This window comes from Pyrus communis, chromosome 5 (assembly GCF_963583255.1).
Source record: "Pyrus communis chromosome 5, drPyrComm1.1, whole genome shotgun sequence".
Taxonomy (NCBI): Eukaryota; Viridiplantae; Streptophyta; class Magnoliopsida; order Rosales; family Rosaceae; genus Pyrus; species Pyrus communis.
In genome coordinates, this window is record NC_084807.1 from 24282495 (window position 1) to 24297185 (window position 14691).

The 14691-nt window shown below is 35.7% G+C and overlaps 1 long non-coding RNA gene and 1 pseudogene across 1 annotated transcript; one reads left to right on the forward strand and one right to left on the reverse strand.

Annotated features, from left to right (window-relative positions):
• The first annotated feature begins 8303 nt into the window (after nt 1-8303).
• On the forward strand, nt 8304-9873 carry LOC137733288 (uncharacterized). The gene is made up of 4 exons (XR_011068441.1): nt 8304-8416; nt 8790-8876; nt 9090-9213; nt 9458-9873. It is a non-coding gene; the product is annotated as an uncharacterized lncRNA (long non-coding RNA).
• A 2133-nt stretch (nt 9874-12006) lies between these two features.
• LOC137734457 (putative serine/threonine-protein kinase-like protein CCR3) lies at nt 12007-13232 on the reverse strand (annotated as a pseudogene).
• Nucleotides 13233-14691: the final 1459 nt, after the last annotated feature.

Below are 14691 nucleotides of genomic sequence, written 5' to 3' on the forward strand. Positions count from 1 at the left end.
GTACTTTTGGTAGATAATTTGTAATCAGATTGCAAAATATTGGGATGTCTAGTTCCTGCAAGAGTGTATTATCCTTAGCAGAAGGGATACTTTTTGATATTTCGTAATTGCCCAGATGAAATCATGGCTAATGCCTCACAATATGTCATTAAAAAAAAAAAATCTTAAACACAAAGATTCATCATTATAGCCTAAATTAACATCGCATTATCATATCGGAACAGACAAAGGTACTCAAACTCAAGTGTCCCACATGCTGACATCCAACAAACCAATCAAAAAAATTTCTCTAGTGACTTAAAAAAAATAAAACATAGAGAACTATCATAGAAAGCAGAAAGTGACTTACATGTTAGTTATGAAATGTTCGGCCTTAGTGGAATGTTATCTAGTTTTCTACCTTAGTGGAATGTTAGCTAGTTTTGCACTTAGCTAATTTTCTACCTTAGTGGAATGTTAGCTAGTTTTGCACTTAGCTAGTTTTCTACCTTAGTGGAAGGTTAGCTAGTTTTCTACCGTAATGCAAATGGTAAATTGGCTTGTTTTCTGCTCTCACAATTATTACTCTTGCAAATTGCGATGCATCTGTGACGTAGCAAATACTGTCTTTCATTTTTTATGAAAGTATAATATTCATTAAGGAGACGAGAAAATGTACAAGAGGTTAGAAGGTTTGAAAGAGTGACCCATGAAAAAAAAAAAACTACTTCACTTTAAAGTTAAGCAATAAAAAAAGTGTTTGGTAAAAGTAAATATGCTGCTTATGTTAAAAATAATGGCTCCAAACAACAACTTTTAAAAGTAGGTTGTAGGTTGCTTTTAAAAGCTATTTTAATAATATGCAGAGTTAAGCCTTTAATACATATTTCAATTGTTGTAATGTCTTCATTAATATTTTTAAAATGACATTATTTGCCTTCCACACATATTTTATCCCTTAGAGAATAAAGTGACTGTTATGACCTACCATTACAAACACTAACCTTACACTATCAACATCATTACCACCACCACAACCATAACCGCCACAACCACCACTACCGCCACAACCATAACCGGCATTACCGCCATTGTCACTACCATCATTGCTGCCGCTGCCGCCGCCATCATTGCCACCACAACTGCCACCACTAGCACTACCACCGTCCCTAGCACCATTGTTACCTCCACACCCCAACCACCACATCCCACTATTAGCACCACCACCATACCTCCACTATAACCACTGCCGCCACAACCACAACTGCCACCACCGCCATTAGCACCATTATTACCTCTACACCCCAATCACCACATCCTGCTATTAACACCACCATCATTCCTACTACCATCACCACCATTGCAACCACCACCACCACCACCACTACCTCTATTACCACCATTGTCTCCCCATTCCTACTACTATATCCATTTTGTCATTGTATATAATTATATTACTTTTACATTAAAATTTACCGACTCTTTTACACTACTTTTCTTACTCACATCACTTTTAAAACATAGTTAACTAAACGCTCATCTGCTTTATTTTATAACTGATTATTCTTAAAGCACAGCATAAGTATTTTTTTTTTTTAGAACTGATTGATTCCCATATATTCAACTTTCATAATACACAGAAATTACAAATTTGGTTCCACAAAATCCCAAGGTCTGCAGCCCTGATTTTCATATCCACAAACGCACAAATTCTTATATTTTCGAAAGCATGCGCAACCCAACACAAAAACTAAATAAAAACTTAAATAATACATGAATCGTCTGTGTTTTGCTTTGCAAACGGCCAAGGGAATAGGAACTAAAATAAATTCCCTGACCAACAACCTCTCAATAACCAAGCTTGAAAGCATAAAAACAAACCCTTCAATCTTTGTGCGCAAAATTAATACCAAAATAAATTCAACCCCATTTCCACAATTAAGAATCAAATTTGATAAAATATACAAATTTACAGAATTTCACCCAAACAAAAAGAGAATAGTACTGTTAAATGCTGAGAAGAAAAAACCAAGGAAGAATGGAAGATGGATTTTGCCTGAGGACTCGAACAGGGAAAGCTGAAAACAGGAATCGATAACCCATTAAGAAAAAATGATAAAGAAAGCCATTGATGTGTAAAATCTAGAACTAATTGATGAGAATAGGGGGGTTTTAAGGGATAATTTCTTTTAATTAAACTTTCACCTTAACCTTTATTAAACTCATAATTTAATTGGACAGTGTAGTTTTTAATCCTTTTAGTGCGAAAACCAAAGTCCGAAAATCCACTCACTGCAATGGTATAATTTTTACTAAAACTCATGGCATACACAAATCTACTAATCCTTTTTGTTATCATCATGGCATGATCCATAACTTGAGTTTAGTTAAAATTCCAAAAACCCAATAATAAAACAAAACATTCAAACAAATCTAACACCAAAAAAAAAAAAAAAAAAAAAACCACCATAATTGGGACAATTTAATTCCCTAAATTCTAAGGGAATTATCCAAGATCGATCAGAACACACAATTCAGATTAGGTCTCCACAACAGACAAAAACAAAAAGAGAATCTTCATTTCTCAAATTTCTGAGAGAAAATTTAAGATTTTCGGACAAAAATTGGGATGAAAATTTTGACTTCCACCAGATAACCAAATCGATGGTTGAGTCCATCAACAAAGAGAAGCTTACCCCCAGACTGAAGCTCGAAGAGCCTGCTTGGTGGTAGATGTAGTTCTACTGCGAGAGACAGTTGGAGAAGTAAGGTTCTAGTTCTTGGTTGAGAGAAACAAACATGAATCAAAGAAGAAGCAGTGGACGATTAACTTTAAAAACAGCTAAAATCGAACATGCATTGCCTGAATTTATCTCTTGGGAAATAGGCATGTAGAGAGAAACCAATTGTACCGATAACAAATTACTCGCTCCACGAACTGAACATTAAACTACTATGCAAGTTCCAGTCTTGTGCAATGTTATCGATCTTGTTTACCCTAGACTGGTTCAAATCTCAGTATCCCACTGCAAAAATTGAAAACATTTATCTGAAAACATTACGAAAGATATTTTAAGACTTGGCCTCTGACTTGTGAAGTACCTAAAATTACAATTTGTTTTATAACTTTCATTAGAGAAAAAGCCCAAACTCCTTTAATCCAATCATAATTACACATTGCAAGCATTTGATTCATATCATTAATTAGCATTAATCATAACCCGATCATGATTCATCGAATCCCAACATCAAAATCAAATGAAATTCCACTAATAATAACATTAACAACAGTTTACTTTTGAATCTACAAACACATTTTCTAGTATCGTGTCCCATGTTTCTTGATCATTGCAAATTTGCAACTACCAAAATCCAGAGGACCTCTCAAGCTTATGCATCACCATATGGTGCACCACAAAAAACATGTAAACTGAACAATTAATCACAATAAACGCTACATTCTTAGTAAAAGTGCAGCATATGGTAAAAGATGATCTTTCAAATTTGGAATGCAAGTTGGTAAACAACAATATCGTAGGCAATCATTATACAGTGTCCACAATATTAGGAATAAATGTGCATGCAGATGTTTGTTAATGTATCTCTAAGTAGATGGTTAATTTAGTTCAAGACTACTTTATCAATTTACCTTTGAACTTTATGATCACTATCACTCGAACTATTTTAATTAGAAATTTACTCCTCACCGTTAAATTTCTACACATTCTAACCATGTCAATGATAAAACGTTGCAGTAGCTTCAATTGCGTGTGCACAACACCCTAAAATTTTCTCTCGGTGAGGTTTAAGTAATTAAAAAATAATTATTCCAAAAATTTGAACAAACATAATTAATTTGGTGATTAGCAATAGCATACACTGATACAAACAAAAACTTGAATTCCAATGTCATGATGATTAATCTAAATCTAATGAGTAGTTTTCAATTAAAAAAATCTAGTAAGTAATTACAAAATATACAAACAAAAATATGCGATCGTGATTTATACTGCAAAATTTGATCAAAATAAGATGATGATTAATCCAGATGGTTTCTTCACTCCTATTACGTAAGACAAAAATACCTACATCAATACTACATAAGTTCTATAGTTCCTATGAAAAACCTGTATTTAACCAACCTACCTTTTCAAATGGAATTTGGTATCTGAAAAATGAGAAATTCAAAAACTTTGCCGCAGAAATTTAAAAAAAACAAAACAAAAACCAAACACTTACTATGTATTATCACTTTAATTCTAATTGCCACTTCAAGCTCCCTAGCTTTTGACGCATCATGATCATTATACGCATAAAGCCCTGACCATGAAACCAAAATAATTACTTTGACAATTAAATATAACCAACAACAAAAACAATTAAGAGTCTGTTTGGTACTCTACTTGAATTCAACTTTTTAAATTCAAAAATAATTTTCAAGTTTTAGGCCTTAAAAACTTGTTTGATAAGACTATTTTTAAAAACTGGAATCAAGACTAAATAAAAAATATAATCTATTCTCTAAAAACATAAAAAGTGAGTTTTTAAACTTAAACTAACTCCTTTCTTTTCTCTCCCTTCTCCCCCCTTACTCCAAATCTATCTCTCTTTTCTTCTTTCTCTCTTCTCTTTTTTTTTTTTTTACCTTTTTCATCTCTCATCCAATCCACTCTCTTCATTCTCTCAGTACTTTCTCTAACTCCTCTTCCTTTCTATCTCGTCCAATCCTCTCCTTTCTTTCTCTTTCCTTCAATCATCTCTTACTTTCTTTCCTCCTCTCTCCTCTTTCTCCCTCTCCTGCGACCCCCTCCTTTTAGATCTCTTTGTCTAGTTTAAGTTGTACGATTTAAAAATTTTAAATTGCAAACCAATCAAGTTTTTGAGTCTTAAAGAAAATTGTTTTCAAAAAATGTTCTTAAGAAATGTTTTGAGAAATGATAAAAATTTTCAAATAGCATACCAAACAGGCCCTAAATTTTTCAAATGGATTATGTCAAAAATTACCAGCCGAATTACTGAACACCAAGATATCGAGTCGGAAAACTGATTTGCAGTGCTCCAACAAAGACTCAAGAAGGCCAAGGTGTCAAGGAATAAGGTGCAGTGATAGTATTATCCTTATCGAATACAATTCTACAACAAAGATGTATGTACTCCACTTGACAGGCATCGTAAACTTGTGAAGCATAGCTTTGCAGGATACGTTTTTAGAAGTCGAGCCTATGCATATGAACATAAAATGTTAAATACATTTTTCCACCAGTGTCTTAAGCAAATTTTAGATACATATTGAGATCTCTATAATTGACAGGGGCATGCAGCTTGTGAAAGTCACATTTTCCATTGATTGAATATCATAAACCACAACTTTATTCAATTAACCAAACCCTAATCAAAAGAACCAAATTTTAGGCAACAACTAATCAAAATAACATCGCACAAACCCTAAAAGTTGCACCAATTCCACACAAAAGTGTAAACTCCTACGGTAATTACTACAATCTGAATCAAAATTCCACTGTTTAACACACAGTGCTTTGGAACTGTGTAAATAATTTAAAATCAGAAAAAGTCCCGATCTTTTTTTAAGCTCACAAAATTTAAGCAAAATGCAATTCCTAACAAAGAATCTGAAATAAATGACAAAAATTAATTTTCTTTACATGTCATTAAGAGGTTGAAGCAATAATGCATCTTACCTGGGGCGATATAGCCTATGGAGCCATTTATGACATTGGCAGTGCTTCTGTGTGAAGGAAGTGAACACGAAGCATCTGGGAGGTACCTTGCTAAACCAAAATCAGCAACACGGGCAGTCATGTCGCCTTCCAAGAGAACGTTGCTGGGCTTCAAATCGCAATGAACTATTGGCATATGAGAGTGGTGGTACAAATAATTCAGAGCATTAGCTATGTCGATGGCAATGTTTACCCTCTGAATAATCAAATGCCCCTGCACAATGGGTACCCCAGGTAGTCTATGAGTTGAAAAATGTAGCCACTCTTCTAGATTTCCATTCGTCATGAATTCATAAACCAAAGCTGTGAAATCATTCCCTTGAAAATCGATACCTACGCACACGGTCAGTAGTTTTGAGCGAATTGGGAAGGGCAATTTTGTCCTCTCAGTTTTGAGCGAATTAGGGGTAGGTCTGCCTTTGTTGTCATTCGATGAGGGTTTCGGGGAGAGAGAGAGAGAGAGAGAGAGAGGGGGAGGGAGGGAGGGAGGGAGATAGACAAAGACGGAGACAGATCGCGATGGAAAAAGAGCGAGGGGGAGGGGTAGGGGTCTCAGCGCCATTGCTGCAGATGGATTTCACAAGTGGGAGATGGGGGATGGTCAGAGAAAACCATAGGGGCCGTCGGGAATTGAGGGGTAGGGGTCATGAATAGAGATTGTCATCATTTCTGCCTTTTTTATATGGTTGTGGTGATTAAAAGGCTATGAATTATTTTCGAATTTTTTAGTACTGTTAGGTCAGGTTTTGGGGGATGGTTGTTTCTCTATTTATTCTCTTCTTTGTTTCATTTTCTCTCATTTTGGGGATTCTTCTCTCTGTTCTGTATTTGTTCTTTGCTTTAAGGTCAGTTGCCTTTATTTTTTTGGAATTTTTTGTGGGTTTTTAGTTCATTAATTAGTGACTTTGTGTTTAGGTTTTTCTTTTGTATGTAATTAAATCGATATTGGGTTTTGGTTGTTGAAAATATGATTTTTTTTTCTGCTTAAGCTTCTTGCTCATTTTTCTGGGATTTTAGGCTTTCAGTTGCAAGGGTAACAGAGAACCCTAAACCCAGAAATCGGTATTGGCATTTGAATTAATGAATTTTCATTTTCTCTCTCAAAACAATTTGTTAATTGAAAATTGTTTTCATTCTGCTGAAGGTGGTGCTGAAATTGGATTTACATCAGGACAAAGAAAAGAAAAACGTGTTGAAAGCAGTCTCCGACCTTACAGGTATCAATTGTTTTTTTCAGCATGTTGGTTTAATTTGGCTCTATGAATAACTTAATGTACAAAAAATTCTGAGTTATTTCATTCATCAGCACCTGCTGAGTTCTTTGTATTGGTTGAGAAGTTATCTTTGATGATATATATATATATATATATATATATATATATATATATGTATGGGTTAATTATGATTGTTGGGGTGCCTAATCCATGAACGATGAACGGGACAAGATACATTAAATAGATCATTACTGGTGCTACGCTGTGTTTGTACTGCCGCTTAACGTTGTTTTCGAGAATTAAAGTGCTTTCGTTCATGATTTTTATTGGTGGTTCCGAATTTTACATCTTGAAAATTTTATTTTTCTAGCCGAGATAAGCATCCGGCTTGATCAAAATCATTACTAAAACAAGTCGAAGGCAATCTGCATTGCGGGCAGTGTCATCTCTTTTTTTGCCCATTTATATCATGCTTGCCATTGCCATGCAAGTGTGATTTCCACATGCATGATCCATTCGTATTTATTGTGGAAAATATATAAGGTTCAGAAGAAGAATTCCTTAAAATGTTTCGATTATCTTGCTGCAGATTTTGTTGTTCTGGTTTTTCATTCTTTCAGTGATTTTCAATTGTGGTTTCGTGCTGGGAAATTGGAAAGCTCTGAAACAATATAGTTCTTGAGCTAATGTGAAGATTTTGGGTTGAATACTTTGATTCCGTTTTTCTATTTGCACTTAGAAAAACAGAGGATTGTGGTTAGTTATTGTGCTGTGAAGCTTCTATTTTTTCTTTTTATGCCCAAGACTGAATTTGTTCTCTCCGCTGTTGAAAAGTACTTCCAACTCTCTCTCTCTAAAAAATATGATCCAGTGTGAAGTTTGGTTGTTTCTCTCTCCAGAAACTTATATTCCATATTGCACCCATCAACTCTAATCATTCCTTGATGCTGAAGGTTTTGTTCATTTATTTTGTTTCAGAAGTAAATGCCTAAAGTTTTAATCTTTTGTTTCAAAAATAAATGCTTGATGTTTTTGATCTTTGTGTTTCTCTCTCAAGATTAAGCTTAACCTTTCTTATTCTTACTAATCTAGAAGTGGGTTGAGTTCTAACCTTTGCTTTCTATGGTGTTTAAAAAACTCTTAATATTTTTTGGGATTAATGCTAATTTCTTTTGCTTTTGACAGAAGATCGAAAAATTACACTAAATTACTTAAAACTACTGGGAGAGGAATTCGAACCGGCAATGATCCTACTCTCTCGATCTTTTTTATCACGACCCGGTTTTTTGTTTTCAGAAATCAAGTTTTGTGCTTTCATTTTTTGTAATTTTATTTCATCTTTCAATCAGTTTTTTGTTTCTTTCAGGGTGAGCCGCAGTGATCTCGATGTTACCCAGTAAGTTCTCCCATTCGTCAGGAATATCTTTATGCATCCTGAGGCTTGGCTTGATTTCCCTCTCTCCGATGACGACGAAGATTCAGATGGTATCCTCTGCTTCGATTTGTCCATTTCTTTGTGTAATTCAATTCAATGTTCTTTGTTTTCATCAATCATTTGGTTACCTTATTGTAAATTAGTGTGTCAGTTTATGGTCAATGTTCGTAAATGATCAATTTGAGCTATTTGTGTTGCCAATACAGAGTTTTCGATTCGTATTTGTTTCAATTGTAACTTTGAATTTAATGCATTGTATGGTGATTCAATGAGCTAGACCTCAGTTCAGATTCTTATGTAAGGACTTTAACTTTAATTTTTTCAGTGAATATTAAAATTTGAATAGATGTAAGAATTTGTAGTAAGATACAAAGAAGTTCATAGTAGCTGACTGACCTCATTTATATGGAAAATGTTTTGCAGGCTGGTTTTACTGGAATTGGGGTTGGTGTTGCTTGCTATGGTTTGAGACCTATTCTAGAGGCTATGACCTTTATCTTCTCAATGCAGGTTTGAGATTATTTTCTTTTTGTTATAATCTATGGAAAACTTTTATATTGGAGTTTTAATGTTATATTCAGTGGTTGATGTCTTGGCGCTAAAGATTCTTTGGGATTCTCAGAAACTATTTCCATGTAAATGCTAACTGAAAGATTCTGATCATCTTTCTAGATCAGTTGGTCTATTTTTCATTAAAGGATTCTGTTCCGGTGTTTATTGCAGGCAATAGACACATCATCAATTCTACTGCAAAATCAAATTATGTCTGATGGCTAGATAAATGTACCCGTTGTTTGGAAGAGGACCAAATGGTGCTGTTGCTGGTGTTGGTGCCCAGCATTCTCAAGTACTGTTCCACGCGCCTTTTCTTTTTAGTCTCTTTACTACTTTATTACATTGCCATCTTTTACATGTTACCTTTTGTTTGTTTCTGATCTATCATTTACCCACATCCACAGCATATTTAGCCTTCATTTCTAAGTGAGTTGCGAATGAATTTGGACACTTTTATGATATACTTTCAGTCAAGTATCTGTGGTTAACTATTGGTCACAGTGAAGTCCTAATTTATAATTTCTTCAATCTTTCAGATGGTAAAGTCATTAGTGCTGGGATAGTATTGTACAATCGAATCGTACCAATTACTGGATCCCCAATTTGACCGACTCAACATATATGCCAAGAAAAATAGTACAAATTATATTGTGAAGCCACACTTTCAATCAACTCATCGTTAGCAGCTTTTGGTAAGATTTAAGTGTTCAAAGAGTGCGAGGGGCAGCAGCTTCTAATTGCAACCAAAATATTGGAGGGTGCACACTATGTTCTACACCCTAATGGCTCAGCCGTGTTTATAGTAAATATCAATGAACCTTGGGATATGCCGATTCCCTCTCTGTGTTTGAAGATGGTCAGTATTTGTTGAACATAGGCTGTCAGTCTAAATTTATTACAATTTAGGTGCAAATTGAAAGAATTATGAATATGAACAGTTTTAGAAATCCGGGCGGACCTTCTTTCTTCTATTGTATTGCTCTTAATGTAAATTCAATATAATTTGAACGCAACCTAAAACTTATTTTTAGCATGTGGATTCAGTAGCTTTGATTGGTTACTAAATTATTTAGAAATGAGTGTTAAATTGTTATTACGGTTTCAAAACCCGATGTGTAGCGCATGCATTATTGCTAGTCACTACTATAAAAGTACTATTTGACAACTTCACAACCATAGAATTGCTATTTGATACATTTTTTTCCTGGTATTTTTTTAAAAAATGATACATTTACATTGAGGAGCTAGAGAAAAAAATTTGGTTGTGAACTCGTCATTTTTATATTCAAATTTGAAATATCTCACTTATCAATACAGAGTAACACTATTAGTACATAGTACTAAGTATCTTTTCTTGGATATTTTTTTTGCGAGGATCGAAATTAAGACCTCTCACTTACAAGTGAAGAGGAATATCACTTGACCATAGTATTAAGTGGCTTTTTTCTTGGATGTTTAGAAATGAAAATCAAGGAAAATTAGGATTAAATCGGTTTCCAATCCAAATAAACACAATGGTTATCCCTGCTGCAGCTGGGATCGGTGGGTGGTTTTTTGTTTTTGCTTTTTCTTTCTTCTCCCCTTCCTTCTGCTGATGGTCTTTCTCCTTTTCCTCTGGTTTTTTTTGCTTTTGTTTTTTCTTTCTTCTCCTTTTTCCATCTGCTGATGGTTCTTCTCCTTTTCCTCTCTGGCTTTTGCCATCCCTTAACCCCCGTGGGTATCCCTTTTCATGGTTCTTCCGTTCTTTGTTTTTTAGCCATGGTTTTTGTTGAGTTCGTGTGTAGAGTTCCAGTGTTGTACCCGGCTCGAGTGTTTCCCACACCACCACGTTCTCCTTGTTGTTTGCCGTTCGCGGCGGTGTTACTTGGGATTTTCCCATAGCTTCTTTCCGATGGTTGGCTTCTCTCTCGCCAACTATCTCTTGTTGATGGCTGTGTGCAGGTGGCGCATGTGGAGGTGATGATGGGCGGTGGACAGAGGATTGGATGGCTGGCTGCTTCTCAGATTGGCGGTGGAGAGCACAGTGGATGTTTCTCGGATGTTCGTTTTTGTTTGGACTTCATTGTTGTTGGGCTCATTTTCTGTGTGTTTCTTTGTTTTTAGGCCCATTCTTTGTTTGTTTCTAGGAATAAATCGGGCCTTTGTTTTGTTTGTAAGTGTGTGTTTGTTTTAATAAAAGTTCCTCGTTGGTGATAAAAAAAAAAAGAAAAAAAAAGAAAAAGGGTTTTCAATTGCATTGTTCAAATGAACAGTGTTTTGCACTGAATTTCATTCTATTTACAACTCTGCTACTATTTTATTTGTTGACCAAAATGCCCACAATTTTGTCCAGAGGGTTTGAGACGGGTTGGGAATCGGGTTAGACGTGCTATCTTCCTCTTTTCTCTCCTACGCGTGCGCTCTCCTGTCATCTCTCATCCCTCCTCTATCTCATTTTCCAAGTAGTGATGGTTGGAAGCCTCAAACATGGCAGGCGCGAAATGGTGGTACTGTGACGGTCGACAACCGCCTCCGTTGTCGATGAATTTGGCGGTTAGAAAGCGTCTTACGGTATGTTGAATTTCTCGAATTTCCCTTTATTTGGGTTTCCTCTATCCTTTTTGCATTTGATTGGGAGTTTGTACATTAGGGTTCTTGGGATGTGAGAATCGATCTTCTAGGGAGGCATGACCTTGTACAGAGGGAAAGACAGAGAAAGAGGTTAGAACTCTACTTTACATCTTCCACAATTGCACAAAGAGATAGTAACATAACATGAGAACAACAATACAATTTCATTAACTGTCTTTCCAATTGTTACAACCTGCTATTTATCTTCTAACTACTAACTACTAACAACTATGTACACATGTCATCATCTTATTAAGCCACTTGGCAGTATCCTATCAACACCCCCCTTAAAACTAATCTTACAAAGTAAGATTACAATTGAACTAAGATTGTCATAGATATTCAATCTTAGGAAACTTCATCTTCAGTTCATGATATAATTCCCAGGTTGCATCAACCTTGGAATGGTTCTGCCATTGGACTCACTTCACTAGCAACAACATTGCTTCTTTAGAGTAGCAGAGTAGCTCACTGCCTAAAAATTACTCCACATTACCCTCTCCCAAAAAAGATGAGCAATGTTATTGACCAAATCATTTGCCATTGAAACATTACACCCACTTTCCAGCTTTAGCGTGTACTTTGCACTAATGAAAGCTACATCCAACTTCCTCTGCTCTGGATCATCTTTACTAAGATGGTAAAGAATAACATTTCTCATTGTCATAAATCTTCCACCAGATAATAAACCAGACATGAAAGTTGTATTGTAGATGTCTTTCCTACCCTCCAAGTTCACACAATGTATAGCAATATAAGCCACTAGCTCAACAGCTTTGCCTTCCTTCAGGTCCAGCTTCCCCGCCCTTTGATCCAACATGTTTTTCGCTGCCCTGCGTATTCCACAACCTTTATTGGACCTCAGTCTTTACTATTTCGAAATAGGGCCCTCTTCCCTATCAAAAGCTCCAAAAGTACCACCCCAAATCCGTAGACGTCACTCTTTGCTATCAAAACATTTGGCACAAAGTACTCAGGATCAATGTACCCAACTATTCCAACCGCTTTGGACGACTTGATCTCTTGGTTTGATTCCGGCTCCAATAATGACAGTCCAAAATCGAATACCCTTGCATTCCAATTTGCATCCAAAAGAATGTTTGAGGATTTGATGTCTCTGTGAATTATTGTTAGCACTGCATAATTGTGAAGATACTATATTCCCTTGGCTGCATCGAGATCAATTTTTATCCTCATTTTCCAAGAATTCACAATGCTGCTATTTTCCTCCACATTGTTCTTGCCATGCAAGTGATCATGAAGCAAACCGTTGCTCATGTACTTGTAAACCAAAGGCCTTTCATCGTTAACGTCACAAGATCCCACTAGCTTCACCAAGTGCTCATGGTGAAACTGGGACAACAATGCTAATTCGGAGTCAATTGCGATCTCTTTCTCCTGAAATTTCTTGGTCTTGGTACTTGTATCTCCCCACTTGATGGCCACTTCACAACCATCCGCAAGCTTGCCTTTATAGACAGTGCCAAAGCTCCCAGCACCGATCTTGTTTTCGGTTGAGAAATGTTTGGTGGCAGTAGAAAGTTCTGCCAAGTGAAATAACCGGGTCTTGTCATTGTACTTCGATGATGAACCACTTAAACTGCCCTTCATGGAACTTGGACTTAATGGAGCATTAGGAACATTGGCGATTCTAGCAGCAGCTGAACCCACATTTTGATCATTAGAAATTTCAGTTTGCATAGAGTCATGACAGTTTAACCATGAACCATATAGTCCAGTCCATAAGCAAAAGACAATTGTGCAGATTCTTTCAAATGTTAGTTTCTTCTGCTTGTAAAATCAATGAACCAGATAATCCTCCATAATATTTGGGGACTTCTTCTTCCCTGCCCTGAATTTGGAGCCTCCACCCTTATCCCGAATGCCCTTCCAGTAGCGCATGTCGCGATTGAGAACAATACAGCAACTTGAGCACTACTACAATATAGGCTATCACTGGTGAAGCAAAAACCGACAAGAAACCCAATTTCTGTCGGAAATTTGGCAAAAATCCGACATAAAACAATGTAATGTCGGATTAGAATAGCGATACTAATGCTAGAGTCACGAAAGGCCTTCAGTGTCGGTTTGTTCGCTTAATCCGCCACTACGCAGCGTCGGTTAAAAGCGACACTGACATTAATGTCGGTTTAAAGCGACGTATACTTGAACATTACATCAGTTTAAAGCAATGTTCATTAGCAATTTAATTATAATATATCCACCCTGCTGTCGGTTTTAAACGACATTGTGATAAAATTAAATAAATGAAATATGCCTAAACCGACGTCAAATAACAATTAAATAAATAAAATATTCAAACTAGTAACGGTCTTAACCGACACCATCTTTGTTAATAATAATAAAAAATACGACAATCTGCATTCGTTTTCAATTAGTTGGTATTAAAACAAAATTATATAACCAAATTAATAAATTTCAGGTAAAGGCCAAAACAAACCTTAATAAAAATTATTAACAAAAAAAATAGTGCCAAAATATACAAATATTTTATATCCAACATTCCACATAATATACAAAAACTGATACAAAATATACAAATATCTTAAAAATGTACAACTCATACAAATTCTTGCCACACTCTTGCAAAAGATTTTGAACCAGTTGTATGGTTCATTGCTTTCAACAGCCGATTAATCTTATTCCTTTATTCTATTCCAGAAAACTTCATTTTCTTCTTCCTTAATCTTACGCAATCAATTGTCAACGAGAGATTTCTATAATCTCTAACCTCCCCTGCTACATATCTTGAAAAAGCACTAGAGTTATCACTAACGCATTTTCCAGACGAATCAAACGAGCAAAGTTGTTTTGTCCATTTGGGAACTAAGGGTCTGCGCATCCGTCGAGATGTTCCTTATTAACACAAAAAAACAATTAACAACCAAGAAACAAAAGTAAATTTTCAGTTTAAGCCTAATACTAGTTTAAACACAAAACAAAAGATTAATAAAAATTCACAAGTGAACCACCTTCGAACTTTTCCTTCTCGAAATGAAGTTTCTCAGAACGTTTATCTTCACTTTGTTGATCCATAGCAAAAGTTAGTGGAAAGGAGAAGGAGTAAGGCTGAAATGGGAGAAGGAGAAGGAGTAAGAACGCACGGGGCAAAACCAAAGAAGTAAACGAGAGAGGGAAA